This window comes from Mauremys reevesii, linkage group 3, assembly GCF_016161935.1.
Source record: "Mauremys reevesii isolate NIE-2019 linkage group 3, ASM1616193v1, whole genome shotgun sequence".
Taxonomy (NCBI): Eukaryota; Metazoa; Chordata; order Testudines; family Geoemydidae; genus Mauremys; species Mauremys reevesii.
In genome coordinates this window covers 26,078,094-26,092,635 of record NC_052625.1, presented here as the reverse complement: position 1 = coordinate 26,092,635, position 14,542 = coordinate 26,078,094, and the positions used below count along the sequence as shown (strand labels likewise).

Genomic DNA, 14,542 nt, shown 5'->3' with positions numbered 1-14,542 from the left:
TGGCTTCTGATTTCCCATAATTTGTTTGATAGACTTTTAGGGCTGACTATTCAAGGCATGGTAAGTTCTTCTTCAAGGAGTGTCCCTGTGGGTGCTCCACTTTTAGGTGTTTGAGCGCCCCTGCACTTCTACTCAGAGATTTAAGGTAGAAGTGCCCTAGTTGGCCAGGCATGAGCTGCAGTCAGCTCTTGCTGCTATGAGTGGGTATTGCGCGCACGTCCCCCAGTTCCTTCTTTGCTGCTGTTGGCATCTGTCGGAACAACAGCAGCACCTCAGAATAATCTTCCTCAGAATACTTTTTCCTTTCCTTTTAGCCTGAAATTACCCCTTCCTGTTCCCTGCGGGGTTCCTGTTTCTTCCCTTTCCATCTAAAAACAACAACAAACAAAAAACCTGGAGACTCTCTTCAAATGGCCATGCCTCACCTGTAGACCGCCAGTACCAGTCTCTGGTAGTCATTCCCAGTGTAAGGGGACTGTTGCCCTTACTAACATTCAGTGGGGGTGTTTTGGTTGGCTAACTCCCAGTACTAAAAGATAGGGGAGAGGCCAATGCTCCAGGTCAGCCTCAGCCTCTGAGCCTGATTGACAGGGCAGGCAGGCTAATCAGGGAGTCAGGAGGCCAGGGTGGTCCCGTCCTCCGTGTAAGCTGGAATTGCCTGGGTCAGACAGAGTGGGGCAGAGCTAAGGAGAAAGCAGGGGGCCAAGCTGAGCTGGGGAGCAGAGCCATGCCAGCCAGAGTGGCCAGAGAAGCAGCTCAGGAAGCAGGTCAGAGCTGGGAGCAGAGCCAGAGAGACAGCCCAGGGAGAGAGCAGATCCTGTGCTGGAAGCAGAGCTGCAGCCACAGAGCCAGAGACACAGCCCAGGGAGAGAGCAGATCCTGTGCTGGGAGCAGAGCTGCAGCCACAGAGCCAGGTGTGGTGAGCAACTGGGGCCAGCCAAGGGGGGACCTTGGGCAAAGGGCCCAGCGCAGAAAGACACCCCCAGCCAAGGGTCCTTTCAGGCCAGACTGGGAGGGGGATCGTAACCCGACGGAGGGCTGATGCTGGGAAGAAGGTTCCCACCACCCAAAGCTCGGAGGTGTGTGGCCACCACCATTGCAAGTGTCCAACCTGCAGCATCCCTGTCCAACAGCCATGGCCTGAGAAGGAGACCTGGGACCTACAAGGAACAGATTGTGAAGTGCCCTGATGTCCAGAGACACTGTTTGTAATGTTCTCTGCCACAGAGCAGGGTGATGTGTTTTCCTTTAACCTTTCCCATTTTTCCTTATTCTTTTTTTAATTAATTGTTAATTAAACAACTTGTATTTGCTTTAAATTGTATGAAATGAGCAGTGGGTCAGGGAGGTGCCCAGTGCAGAGAGAGTACCCCGGAGTGGGGACACCCTAGCCCCTGTCCCATGTGACTACAGCAGGGTTGGGGGTTGAGCCCCCAGGAATCCTGGGTCCAGCCTTGTTGGGGTTACGAGGACTCTGCCAGACAGGAGAGTGGAAGGGGAGTCCTCGAGGGCAGGGAGGCCTCTGGGTAAAGGAAGTGGGAACGAGGACTCAGATCCTTTCACTAGCCCATCTCACCAGGGTGTAGTGCAGAAGCCAGGAGAGTTCCCCACAATAGCGGGACCATCCCCTGCTTACACCAGTATGTTCACTGCCTGGGGGAGACTCACGTTCCGCAGAAGTGCCACTACTGCAAAAAGTTAACAGCAAGGACCAGAAAGGCTAGGGAACTCCAGCTCAAACTGATGCTTATGGAGAAATCCCTGTGTCCTGCCTCTGATCTTGAGCCGGGGACTCCTCCCAACCAGCTCACTCACTCATCAACTGCGTGTCGGACATGGGATCCTCTAAGATGAGCACAAAGGAGCCAGCCCCCATGAAAACAAAGAAGCAGTCTCACTCCTCCCCCCAGGGAGAATCGCCATGCAAAAAGCGATCTCCAACCGCTAAATCCGCCCCGGTACTGTCAGCACGCAGAGCCTCAGACGGTGTGGCAGTGGGTTCGTCCAGTGCAGAGGCAACCCGAGGAGCGAAAACTAAGCCTGTTCCTTCAGAGGCTAGAGAGCTGAAGCCCTTGGGACCGAGCAGTGCTATGGCACCACCTGCTGTTCCTATATATTGTTAGTCCTGCTTTGAGCAGGTGATTGGACTAGATGACCTCCTGAGGTCTCTTCCAACCCTAATATTCTCTTATTCTATGATTACAGCAAGCCCACAGCACCGGCAGCACAGAAACTGACTAACCTCTGTGTGCCTGCCATGCCTGCACCTAACTTCCCGGTGCCTCAGCATTTCATTAGCCAGGCAGACCTTTTCATTGCCTCACCCCAGGCATGCCTCTCTCTGTCACAGATGGCATCCTAGCCAGACCAGCCATGAGTCTCATGGCTACACCTGCTGGCTCAGCCCCTCCTCTCTCAAGCAATGAGGAGGATGAACTAGCCGTGGGGATGGGCACCCCACACCATTCATCACCCAAATCTGGAACCTCAGGGCTACAACCCATAGTGTGGCAACCCCCTTAATGGATGCCTCAACAGTGGCCCTCCCACCAAACTGGCCCTACTGGGACTGATGGGCACTGTATAGGGCTCATAATATTCAGCCCTCTAACCAATCCAGGTCCAGAACACCAAGATCAGCTAGATCTACTTCACTGGTTGCCCCAGCTTCCCCTGAAGTCACCATGGAGGAGCAAGAGGGCAATGAGGACTTAACAGAGGGTGACATCCTACCCATATTTCTTCATCGTCCCAGGAAGACACAATCATGCCTCCCCACACACAGGGGGATGACTTTAAATCTTTCCAAGATCTATTGAAGCGTGTGGCTGATTCCCTAGGTATCTGCTTAGAAGAGCTACCAGAGACACACAGCATAAGCTCACTGACATTCTCCATGCCTCTCCTATGGCCAAGATTGAATTGCCTATTAATTCTGCCACTATAGACCTGGCAAAAATGGTCTGGCAGACACCGGCCATGGCCCCACCTTCTTGTAAATGTTCAGATAAGAAGTATTATGTGCCAGCAAAAGGGCTGAGTTCCTCTTCACTCACCCTTGCCCAAACTCACTGGTTGTGGAAGCTGTTAATCAAAAGGGAAAACAACACCTGGCTCTTAGCACTCCTTACGACAAAGACTGGAAACACCTTGACCTGTTTGGTAGAAAGGCCTCAGTGACTCTTCAGTTATGCATCGCTGACTATTCCGTGCTATTAGCCAAATACACTCACAACATTTTTGCACAGATGTCTACGTTTATTGAGCATCTCCCCACAGACAAAAAAAGAACAATACAAAGTGAGCATCTCAGAAGGTTCCCTGATTGCCAGGACGGCCTTGCAGGCATCACTAGATTCTGCAGACACAGTGGCTCACTCCATTGCCACATCAGTAGTCATGCAGAGGGCCTCTTGACTCCACCTTTCTGGCTTCCCCAAGGAAATCCAGGCCACGATCGAGGACATACCTTTTCACTCACTCATGCCCGTCACCCCAGTCGGGGTATGGGCTACCAACCACAGATCTCCAGAGCCCTCTATCCTGGGCCATTTGCTCTAACTGGTTCCAGGTATAGCCCATTTTTGTGCAATCAGCCTGAAGGTCGCATCACCAGGTGTTTCTTGAATGGCCTCTTTTCCGCTTGCCTTGGGGGTTCCACCGCAATGCCTGTCTGGTGATGTTGGTTGGCTGCTTACGTGTCCTATCCAGCCCCACCTTCTTCTAATTTCTTCCTCTGCTGGAGGTTGACGAGTCCTCTCCAAGAGGTGGATGTTACTGATGATGTCTGGCCAGCGGATCTGAAGAATCCTTCTAAGGCAGCTATTAATGAAGGTCTGGATCTTCCTAGTGGTTGTTTTAGTTGTCCTCCAGCTCCATATAGTAGGACTGGTTTCATGTTGGAATTGAACAGTCAAATCTTTATTGCCAAAGATAGCTCTCTGGAGCTCCAAATGTTCTTGAGCTGTAGGAAGGCTGCTCTTGCCTTACCAATCCTTGCTTTGATGTCTGCATCTGTACCACCCTGCTGGTTGATGATGCTGCCTAGGTAGGTGAAGGACTGCACTTCTTCCAGGGGGAGTTCCAGGGGGGTTCCATTCAGTGTGACTGGGTCGTTGCTGATGGAATTAATCTTGAGGATCTTGGTCTTGTCCTTGTGGATGTTGAGGCCAACCTGTGATGACATGGCTGCCACTACGTTGATCTTCTCTTGCATCTGCTGTTTGCTGTGTGAAAGAAGTGCAAGATCATTGGCAAAGTCCAGGTCATCAAGCTGGGTCCACAACGTCCACTGAATTCCGTTCCTACGCTCGTAAGTGGATGTCTTCATAATCCAATCAATGACGAGGAGAAAGAGAAATGGTGACAACAAGCATCCTTGTCTGACTCTGGTTCGCACCTGGAAGCTGTTTGTGAGCTGCCCTCCATGGATCACTCTACAGTGTATGCCATTGTATGAGTTCTTAATCAAGTTAACCACCTTTGCTGGGATGCCATAGTGCCGAAGGAGCTTCCAGAGGGTCTCTCGATCTACGCTATCGAACGCTTTCTCATAGTCAACAAAGTTGATATACAACGAGGAGTTCCACTCCATAGACTGCTCGACTATGATGCAGAGCGTTGCTATCTGGTCCGTTCATGATCTATTCTGCCGGAAACCTGCCTGCTCATCTCGTAGCTGTGGATCGACTACATCCTTCATTCTCTCTAAGAGGACTCGATTGAAGACCTTCCCAGGCACCGACAGAAGTGTGATTCCTCTATAGCTGGCACAGTTGCTAAGGTCTCCTTTCTTAGGGATTTTGATGAGATATTCCTCTTTCCAGTCTGCCGGAATCACTTCTTCTTCCCATATCTTCTCAAAAAGGGGGTACAGCATTTCCACTGAAGCATCCAGGTCTACTTTCAGGGCCTCTGCTGGAATATCGTCAGGTCCAGCCGCCTTCCTATTCTTCATCATGATGATGGCTTTTCTGATCTCGTCTCTGGTTGGTTTGTCGCAATTGATTGGAAGGTCCTCGTTGGCTGGGTCAATGTCTGGTGGATTTGGTGGTGCTGGTCTATTCAGGAGTTCCTCAAAGTGCTCCGCCCATCTATTTATCTGTTGTTCTATTCTTGTTATAGACTTTCCCTGCTTGTCTTTAACAGGACGTTCTGGCTTGCTGAACTTTCCAGACAGTCGCTTGGTGGTATCATACAGCTGTTTCATATTGCCGCTGTATGCTGCCTGCTCTGCTTCTGCTGCCAGTCCATCCACATAATCTCTCTTATCCTTCCTAATACTCCTCTTCACTACTCTGTGAGCTTCAGCATACTCTTTTTGAGCTTTAGCCTTTGCTGCTCTAGTCCTGCTGTTGTTAACTGCTGCCTTCTTCTTCTTTCTGTCTTCTATCTTAGTCAAGGTCTCTGCTGTAATCCACTCTTTCTGCTGGTATTTCTTAATTCCAAGCACTTCCTGGCATGCTAACCTAAGTGTCTCTCTCACTTTCTGCTATCTGTTGAGTACACTGTCTTCCTCTTCCTCAGACCGATCCTGTAGTACTGAAAACTTATTCTTTAGCGTCAGTCCAAAATCTTCCTTGATCTTGTGGTCCTTCAGAAGGCTGATGTTGTACTTCGTTCTTCTATCCGATGCATCTATTCAGTTCTTCTTCAGCTTCAATCTGGCCACCACTAAGGCCTGGTCTACACTGGGGGGGGGGGTCGAACTAAGTTACGCAAGTTCAGCTACGCGAATAGTGTAGCTGAACTCGAACTACCTTAGTTCGAACTACTCACCCGTCCAGACGCCGTGGGATCGAAGTCTGCGGCTCCCCAGTCGACTCCACCACCACGAACAGCGGTGGTGGAGTTCCAGAGTCAACGGGAGCGTGTTCGGAGTTCGATATATCGCATCTAGATGAGACGCGATATATCGAACTCTGAGAAGTCGAACGCTACCCGCCGACCCGGGCGGGTAGTATAGACATAGCCTAAGTGATGGTCGGACGCTGCATCTGCTCCTCTTCTAACTCTAACGTCCTGTAGAGATCTTCTGAACTTCTTGCTAATGCAGACATGTTCAATCTGGTTTTCTGTCGTGCCTGTTGGCGATACCCAGGTACTCTTGTGGATCCGCTTGTGAGGAAAGATGCTGCCTCTTATGACCAGGTTGTTAAATGCACACAGATCCACAAATCTCTCTCCATTCTCACTCATCTCTCCCAGAGCGTGGATCCCCATGACTTGTTCGTATCCTGTATTGTCAGGTCCAATTTTGGCATTGAAGTCTCCCATAAGAATGGTGATATCTTTGTCTGGGAGAGTCTCTAATATTTTCTGAAGTCTATTGTAAAAGTGGTCTTTGTCCTCCTCTTCGCTGTCATTGGTTGGGGCATAGCACTGAACAACATTCATCTTAATCCTCTTCATTTTAGTTCTGAAGGATGCTGTGATGATCCTGGGGCCATGTGCCTCCCAACCAATCAGTGCTCTCTGTGCCTGCTTAGACAACATGAAGCCTACTCCCTGTGTATGGGGTGCATCGCTCTCTCCATGTCCGGAATACAGCAACAGCTCTCCTGTCAACAGTCGCCTCTGTCCAGCTTGTATCCATCTTGTCTCACTAATACCTAGTAGGGTCAGGTTGTTGCTCCTCATTTCTACTGCAACCTGCGCCGTCTTTCCTGACTCATACATGGTCCTCACATTCCATGTGCCGATGGTAATCCTTCTGGTTGTAAGAAGGGTAATCGGCTTAGTGGCTTCCTCGCGGCTTTCACCACCCGGCATCATGCGTCTTTGAGTTGAAGACCCTTCTTTTTCCAGGATAAAAGCCTCTGTTATCTCTATTGTTGGCGTTTCTGTAGCAAATTGATTTTTACGGGGTGGGGTTGCTAGCCCCACGCCCAACCCTCCTCCTTTACCCTGACTTGGGACAGACAGATGGCCCCAAAGGACCGCTCTGGTGGAGTTGACATACCTTTTGAGGGACAGAAACTCTTTGCAGACACCACAGATGCAGCCTTGCATACACTCAAGGACTCCCGTGCCATGCTGAAAACCTTGGGAATTCATGTACCTGATAACAAAAAGAAACAGGGTGCATTTTACATCTAGTGCTTCCGTACTGCTCTGTATATCCAGCTGCAGAGACAGTACTACCAATGTGGCAAACAACATCAGCCAAGACAACAGACACCAGGGCAATCCACCATGACCCAACCATCTACTTCTAGACAGGCATTTTGAAGTGTTGGCTGAGGACATGAGAGCAGGGGCGGCTCTAGGCACCAGCGGGCCAAGCGCCCGCTTGGGGCGGCATCCTGGGGAGGGCGTCATTTGGCTCCGGTGGAGCTCCCGCCGGCATGCCTGCGGCAGGTCCACCGGAGCCCGGGACGAGCGGACCTGCCGCAGTCATGCCTGCGGCGGGTCCCGTCTTCCCGCAGCTCCGGTTGAGCTCCCGCAGGCATGACTGCGGCAGGTCCGCTCGTCCCGGGCTCCGGTGGACCTGCCGCAGGCATGCCGGCGGGAGCTCCACCGGAGCCAAATGCCGCCCTCCCCAGGATGCCGGAGCCGCGGGAAGAGGGGACCCGCCGCGGGACTGGGGAAGGGCGGCGCAGCGCTCCGCGCTGCTTGGGGCAGCCTACTTTTTAGAGCCGCCCCTGCATGAGAGCCCCTCAAATTCCATTGCCGCAACCATCTCCCGATTCCAGTCCATTTGGAGACCGCCTAACACCTTTCTATCCAGTCTGGGCAACCATTACATTGGATAAATGGGTTCTGGAAATTATATGCAAAGGCTATTCCATACCCTTCACCTCTATTCCACCAACCCACACCCCTCCCTCATCCCTCTTCAGGGACCCTTCTCACGAACACCTACTACAGCAGGAAATAAATCACCTCCTGCAACTCGGTGCTGTAGAACCTGTACCTCCCAAACACAGAAGGACCAGGTTTTATTCATACTAGTTCCTCATCCAAAAGAAAACCAGCAGCTGGAGGCCCATATTGGACTTGCACAAGCTAAATAAGTTTATCAGAACTCAGCATTTCAAGATGGTTACCCTTGCAACCATAATCCTGGCATTGGAGAAGGGAGATTGTCTCTTGGCCCTCGACCTCCAGGATGCTTATTTCCATGTTACCATACATCTTGTACACAGAAGGTTCCTTCGTTTCACAGTAGGCAACCTACATTTTCAGTACAAAGTGCTCCCATTTGGACTTTCCACAGCCACACGAGTTTTTGCCAAAGTCCTCACTGTGGTCACAGCCCATCTTCGTAATTATATTCCCCTACCTGGATGGTTGCCTCTTGAAAGCTTTCTACATACTAACAGGCGGTGGACGCTTTGTCACTCACTGCAAATCTGTTCATAAAACTAGGCCTACAAATCAATGCCATAAAATCCACCCTAATTCTGACCCAACAGCTGGAATTCATAGGTGCCCACCTGGACTGCACCCCGGCATTGCCAAGTCTACCCCAACAACACTTCCTCACATTAACAAACCTCATAACAACAATAAAAAACAGCCCACAGACATCCGTCAGGTTATGCCTCCAACTTCTAGGACACATGTCAGCAACCATGTTTGTCGTGAAACACGCACGACTTCATATGAGGCACCTTCAGGCATGGTTCCGTACAGTATACAGACATTCCTTTCACAAGCGACTGACCAGGCCCACCACAATAAAGAACTCGTTATCCTGGTGGACAAACTATTCCAATGTCTGCACGGGAGTCCAGTTCCAACAACACACCCCATCAGTCACGATAACCACAGATATGTCTATTAGTCTATAAGGTGCCACAGGACTCTTTGTCACTTTTTACAGATCCAGACTAACACGGCTACCCCTCTGATACTTGATAACCACAGATGCATCTCTCCTGGGCTGGGGGCACACCTGTCTGAACATTCCATCCAGGGCAGATGTTCATCCATAGAGTCCATGCTCCACATAAATCTACTGGAGCTCCAGGCGGTCCGCAATGCATTCCACCATTTTCTGCCCCTCATTTACAAGACAATGCAGATCCTTACGGACAATTTGGCCACCATGTTTTATATCAATCGCCAAGGTGGGGCTCGATTTTACATAGGGCCCAACATCAGGGCCGGTGCAACCACTAGGTGAACTAGGCAGTTGCCTAAGGCAGCAAGTGGTTGGGGGTGCCCAGGGCTGTCCTCAGGCACAGGCAGCTGGGTAGGGCATCTGAAAATTTGGGGCACCACTGGGTCTTAGTGTCCACCCTACTGGTTTTCCTATCCCTGTTCTGACCCTTCCTGCAGGCTCCGAGTCTTCCTGGGAAGGGGATCTAGTAGTTAAAAGAGAAAAAGTCTCCAGCCTGCCAGACCTATTAGCACAACACTGAAACTGTTAAAGAGCCATTCAAGGGGTAATGAAGATATTTAACAGGCATTTGCCAACCCCCAGGTATGTACTGTCAGTTTCTGAATGTACTGACAAAAACAGTTGTGTCAGTCTATAGGACCTTAGTTTAAAATTTGCTTTAAAAATATTTCATTATTGAGTTGGTGAAGATTATAAAATCACATCTCTAAAAAATCCTTGCATAGATTTTTTTAGATGCACAATCATCGTTAGCCTTAAATGCTTGGATCTTCTGACATATGGTTTTTTAAATAAATTCTTCAAAAGACCACCCTTATCTAAAATACACATTTTAATTACTACAGTAAAATAACTTTCGTCCAAAGTCTTCCTGTCCTTTCTCTCCATCCATTTCTCCCTTTACCCCCCTCCACTTCCCCCCTTCCCAATTGAAGGAAGCAACAGCCCTTTGCTTCCGGATAGCTGGACAAACTGTTTCCCTTTCTCTACTTCTGACTATCTGATGAACTAGTTTTAAGCAAAATCAGTACCTTAGGATTTTATATCTTACTTTCTTATGCCTAAAATCTTTGGAAACGTTTTTTTAACGTTGGTGAAATTTCATAAACATGTGTATTGTTATGGAGATCACACATGGTAAATTAGTGTTCCCTTTTTCTAAAAGCAATGAACATTGTTGTGAACACACTAAACCTCTGTGACTGATTAATTTAAAATAATGTCTGTTTCAGTGAGTTAAATATGTAGTAATCTGGAATGAATCATAGCATATCAGGGTTGGAAGGGACCTCAGGAGATCATCTAGTCCAACCCCCTGCTCAAAGCAGGACCGATTCCCAACTAAATCGTCCCAGCCAGGGCTTTGTCAAGCCTGACCTTAAAAACCTCTAAGGAAGGAGATTCCACCACCTCCCTAGGTAACCCATTCCAGTGTTTCACCACTCTCTCAGTGAAAAAGTTTTTCCTAATATCCAACCTAAACCTCCCCTACTGCAACTTGAGACCATTACGCCTTGTTCTGTCATCGGGTACCACTGAGAACAGTCTAGATCCATCCTCTTTGGAACCCCCTTTCAGGTAGTTGAAAGCAGCTATCAAATCCCCCCTCATTCTTCTCTTCTGCAGACTAAACAATCCTAGTTCCCTCAGCCTCTCCTCATAAGTCATGTGCTCCAGCCCCCTAATCATTGTTGTTGCCCTCCGCTGGACTCTTTCCAATTTTTCCACATCCTTCTTGTAAATGGGGCCCAAAACTGGACACAGTACTCCAGATGAGGCCTCACCAATGTCGAATAGAGAGGAATGATCACATCCCTCGATCCGCTGGCAATGCCCCTACTTATACAGCCCAAAATGCCATTAGCCTTCTTGGCAACAAGGGCACACTGTTGACTCATATCCAGCTTCTTGTCCACTGTAACCCCTAGGTCCTTTTCTGCAGAACTGCTTCCTAGTCGTTCAGTCCCTAGTCTGTAACAGTGAATGGGACTCTGCACTTGTCCTTGTTGAACCTCATCAGGTTTCTTTTGGCCCAATCCTTTAATTTGTCTAGGTCCTTCTGTATCCTATCCCTACCCACCCGCATATCTACCACTCCTCCAAGTTTAGTGTCATGATTACTTCAGATGATCACAACATCACCATGGCCTCTCCCACTCATACCTCACCCACTCACACAGGACTCAGGTCATCTCCATCACCCCAACATCCTGATCCTCCATCTCAAGGCATGGCTAATCTGTGGCTGACACCTCTGGAGGCAAGCTGTTCCACAGAGGTCTGGGATATTTTGATGAACAGCAGACGATTAACCACATGAAAAACATATGCTCAAAAGTGGCATCATTTCTCCATATGGTGCGGAGACAAACAACTCTGCCCTCAAACGGCTCCATTACCAGCAATACTTGAATATATGCTGACCCTAAAAAAATCATGTCTTTCTATCAGTTCACTCCAGGTACACTTATCTGCAATCACAGCTTTCCATTCCAAAGTAGATGGCTTCATTATATTTGTGCATCCTCTCACTAAACGCTTCCTCAAGGGTATACAGAATACTTACCCTACAGTCAGAGACCCTGCCCCTATGTGGGACCTTAACTTAGTCCTCCGTACCCTCATGGGCAAACCTTTTGAGCCTCCAGCTATTACACTTGTCCATGAAAGTTGCCTTCTTAGTCGCAATTACGTCAGCATGATGGGTTGGAGAGCTTGGTGCCCTGATGGTAACTTCACCTTACACCATATTCCTCAAGGACAAGGTAATCCTTCGCCCACATCCGAAATTCATACCTAAAGTGTCCTCATCCTTCCATCTCAACCAGCCCATCTACTTACCTGTATTCTTCCCAAAGCTGCACACTGACAGCAGGGAAGCATCTCTTTACATATTGGACGTTTGTAGAACACTCACGTTCTATATAGATAGAACAAAGACATTCAGAAAATCCACCAGATTGTTCGTTTCCACAATGGAACAATCTCAAGGACTAACCATTTCCAAACGATGACTTTCAAAATGGATATCAGAGTGTATCCAATTATACTACCACGAACACAACCTAGAACTCCTCTCTGGTCTTCGCACGCACTCCACCAGGGCTATATTCACATCAATAGCCTTTCTTAAAGATATATCCATCATTGATATATGTAAAGCAGCTACCTGGGCATTACCCCACACCTTCACCAGACATTATGCCATAGAGAAGCAATCAGCTGCTGATGCTCATTTTGGAGAATCAGTGTTATCCACCGCTCAGTAAACATTTCTGAAGCCCCTCCTTTCACTGAAGGGTACTTGCTCCATAGTCACCTAAAAGTGGAGCACCCACAGGGACACTCCTTGAAGAAGAAAAGAAGGTTACTCACCTGTGCAGTAACTGAGGTTCTTCGAGATGGTTGTCCCTGTGGGTTCTCCACCACTCTCCCTCCTCGCCTCTGCTTTGGAGTTCCTCTTCAATCCTCTGTGGCAGAGAAGGAATTGGGGGATGATTGGCTACGCATGTGCAATACCCACTCAGAGCAGCATGAGCTGGCTGCAGCGCATGTGTGGCCAACCGGGGCACTGCTACCTTAAATCTCCAACTAGAAGTGCAGGGGCTCTCAAACACCTAAAAGTGGAGCATCCACAGGGACAGCCATCTCAAAGAACCTCAGTTACTGCACAGGTGAGTAACCTTCTCTTCCCAAAGAATCAGTGCAAAGCTACATAATTCTAATACATATGAATTTTGGCTTTACAAACTGTTTTAACATTCTTATTAAATTACTGTTTTAGTTTTTATACCCATCAGGAGATATTGATACATGTACTGTAAATCGCTGTATAAATAAATAAATGTACAAAGAGGCAATATGGTTTAGTGGACTGATTTTGAAACTGGGAGCCAGAAACTACTGAGTTTTAACCCTAGGTCTGAAAGCAACTCCTTCTCTTGCCTTCAGTGAGAGGACTTAAACTCTCAATTTCCTGATCTGTCAAACAAATAATATTATTATAACTATCTCACAACATAATTAGGATTAATTATTTAACATTTTAAAGTTTGAACATGTAAATCATTAGCCAAGTGCTTATTATTAATAATAATTGTAATTGTAATAATTAATAAATCAAGAAATCCAGCTAGTCCTTAACTATTAGCAGGAGCACACTAATGGTATGGAATCTTACTAGTAAACTGCAGTTCAATTAATTATCATGGAGTTCAGTTACTGAGACTCCAAGCAGGAAGCTTTCTCCAAATTGCCAAATAAATTGTTCTCAGGACTTTGACACCCCTTTCATTGTCATCGTGGATCTGGCTAACTTATGAATCCTAGTCACTAGCAGCAAGAAAGTGAAAGTATTGTATATAGTGACATCTGATTTTGTCTGCATCAAATTCTAATCTATCACTATTTTGCTAATATACATTTATTTAATAGCAGCAGGACAGAAAAAGAACAGTAAAATGACACTGGAAAATCAAAGTACATCCAAACTTCTGAATATTACAATAAAACTCCTTGTCTACTATTTTCCTATTCCTAACTGCAAGCTAAAATCCTGACTCCAGTCATCATATAACGAGGCTTGATCCGTAGCAAAAATCATAGTCTGAGTATAAATACAGCTTTGTGCAAGGCTTAGTTATGGAAATGAAGATTCTTTTACCTTTTGTCTGAGGTACTTTGGCTATATAATGGTTTGAACTATGACAATTTCTAAGAGCTCTTATGGTAAACTTTTATGTCAATGCACAACAAAGAAAAATCTAGATGAAAAGATTACACTTATTATAAAATGTATTTAGATCAATAGTGACCCCATGAGGACAGCTTTTTTAAAAAGAGATTAATATGACTGTTTCAACCACAAATTAAACCAAGTATGTTTATTACTTGTACAGTACCTATATGTAGGGTCACTCAAATCAGCAGGCTGCTCAAATTTAGGACCTTTCTACAGATTTTGTTAGATAATATTCTTAAGAATGAGCCTTTTTGTTTCAAACAAGTATTGTCTGCAGCCTATCTGGGTTGGCTGTATCGGAGTGAAATACACACATATATATAAGGCTATTTTGCCCCATTAAGGCCAAATTCTGCAGTTCTTTACCAGGTAATATGCCCACTAACTCAAGCTGAACCCTCAATGATGCCTGCATGACCTCATTATCTTCAAATTATGCCCTCATTGATATGCCCCCTCAACCAGCTGTGAAAAAAAAGAACTTAGTGAGACACAGGGCTGCAAAGATAACAGCAAGAACAGTGAAGGCCAAGGCAGAAAAAAAAACAGTCTCCAGAGCCGGGATGTTTTGGAAAAGGAAAACAACAGATCTAAGACTACAAAGATGGAAAAACACCAACTACCAGGCAAATTAAAATTAGGTGCATACCAATCTCGTTAACTGCAGCAATCATCCCTCCCTTTTCTCGAAATAGGGCAAGAGCACCTGAGGCACAACCAGGCGGCCGTCCGGGGAACACCAAAGGTGATCAGGGTGTAAAGTGAACCCAGCGGCACTCCAAGAACATTTCTCAGCTTGGCGCAGCCTCTGTCACATATCTTAAAATCTTAGTATTTCCTGATAGTATCCAAACCACTTTGTATTCCAAGTTGGATAAAACAAGTATCTGCATTTAGCTCTAACCTTTCCATTTGGTTTTGAATTAGGCTGTCCTGTAGAAAATTAAATACAG

At 47.2% G+C, this 14,542-nt stretch overlaps 1 long non-coding RNA gene across 1 annotated transcript in view; it reads right to left on the bottom strand.

Annotated features, from left to right (window-relative positions):
- Positions 1 to 201: 201 nt before the first annotated feature.
- LOC120401590 overlaps positions 202 to 14,542 on the bottom strand; it is a 65,108-nt gene continuing 50,767 nt past the window's right edge. Inside the window, exons 2-3 of the long non-coding RNA XR_005596577.1 lie at positions 6,962 to 7,060; positions 202 to 368 (exon numbers count right to left, since the gene is read on the bottom strand). This is a non-coding gene — a long non-coding RNA (uncharacterized LOC120401590). The remainder of the gene's footprint in view (positions 369 to 6,961; positions 7,061 to 14,542) is intronic.